General features: G+C 46.3%; 1 non-coding gene across 1 annotated transcript; it reads right to left on the reverse strand.

The window, feature by feature from the left end:
- Nucleotides 1–228: 228 nt before the first annotated feature.
- On the reverse strand, nucleotides 229–303 carry Trnas-cga. The gene has a single exon. It is a non-coding gene; the product is annotated as a tRNA-Ser (tRNA).
- Nucleotides 304–1,842: the final 1,539 nt, after the last annotated feature.

A 1,842-nucleotide genomic window follows, 5' to 3' on the forward strand; every position in this document is an offset into this window, starting at 1 on the left:
TTTCCCCGATCGAAGAACAATTCCATCACGTGGCATGTTGGACATTATTTCCACTACGTGATGGTGAGTGGATATGCCGCAGATCCGTGTGCCTTTTTCCAATATATGGCCACAGACCATAGGACGTGGCTCGGGATGCCACGTTATGGAGAGCTTTTTTCTAATATGCAGTATCTTGTTTCTCATCGACAAGGAGTTGCATGAAACTTCCTGACAGATTAAAACTATGTGCCGGACCGAGACTCGAACTCGGGACCTTTGCCTTTCGGGGGCAAATGCTCTGCCAACTGAGCTACCCAAGCACAAGTCACACCCCGTCTTCACAGCTTTACTTCTGCCAGTATCCCGTCTCCTACCTTTCAAACTTCCAGCTGTGAGGACGGGGCGGGAGTCGTGCTTGGGTAGCTCAGTTGGTAGAGCACTTGCCCGCGAAAGGCAAAGGTTCCGAGTTCGAGTCTCGGTCCGGCACGTAGTTTTAATCTGCCCGGAAGTTTCATATCAGCGCACACTCCGCTGCAGAGTGAAAATCTCATTCAAGGAGTTGGATGAGTTGACATCCAGCCCTTTCTTTATGGACACTCTTGTTTGGATTTAAATTTTACACGATGTAGAAGTGACGGAGGAAAGAAGGTGTGGGCACGTTAAAATTAACGCCATATTCCTTCATACGTTCTTCTGATTTAACCCCTTTGTTTCTGTGGAAATGACTTCTTTTATTTTAATAAAAAAGAAAAGAAAAAGGAGTATGGTCTTTGATTAGTAATCAAAACGTCCTTGGTCCACTGGTTCTAAACTCTAAAAAAATAAAGGGGGTAGCGTCTTTGACTCGTAATCAAAACTTCGGTCCCCGATTCGAATCCCGCCGCTGCTTAAATTTTGATTAATACTCAACATTGGCGGCCGAAGACTTCCTGAATAAGAAGTCACCCTCATTCTGCCAACGGCTAGGGTGCAGGAGCGCACAGAGGTTCAGCGCACTCTCTTGTCGTAGGGGTGGGGCACTGCCCATAAAGGCGGAGGAATCAGCGATGATCAAAGTCATGAGGGTGCAGAAGGCAATGGAAACCACTGCGTTAAAGGCATATAACGTGTATCGACAGGACATGTGGCCTGTAATTAAAGAAGTGTCATGATGATCTCTCCATTGGCAAAAGATTTCAGAATAGTCCCCCCCTTCGGATCACTGGGAGGGGACTCGCAAGGGGGATGCTACCATGAGAAAACAATTGAATAATCAACGAAAGGATAACGTTCTACGAATCGGTGCGTGGGATGTCAGAAGCTTGAACGTGGTAGGGAAACTAGAAAATCTGAAAAGGGAAATGCAAAAGCACATAGATATAGTAGAGGTCAGTGAAGTGAATTGGAAGGAAGACAAGGATTCTGGGCGGTGGGCGTGCGGTTCTAGGCGCTACAGTCCGGAACCGCGGGACTGCTACGGTCGCAGGTTCGAATCCTGCCTCGGGCATGGATGTGTGTGATGTCCTTAGGTTGGTTAGGTTTAAGTAGTTCTAAGCTCTAGGGGACTGATGACCTAAGATGTTAAGTCCCATAGTGCTCAGAGCCAAGGATTCTGGTCATATGAGTACAGCGTAATGTCAACAGTAGCAGAAAATAGTATAACAGAAGTAGGATGCGATATGAATAGGAAGGTAGGGCAGAGGGTGTGTTACTGAGAACAGTTCAGGGACAGGGTTGTTCTTATCAGAATCGACAGCAGACCAACACCGACAACGATAGTTCAGGTATACATGTCGATGTCGCAAGTTGAAGATGGAGAAATACAGAAAGTTTATGAGGATATTGAAAGGGTAATACAGTGCGTAAAATTGGGTTAAAATC

This window comes from Schistocerca piceifrons, chromosome 10 (assembly GCF_021461385.2).
Source record: "Schistocerca piceifrons isolate TAMUIC-IGC-003096 chromosome 10, iqSchPice1.1, whole genome shotgun sequence".
Taxonomy (NCBI): Eukaryota; Metazoa; Arthropoda; class Insecta; order Orthoptera; family Acrididae; genus Schistocerca; species Schistocerca piceifrons.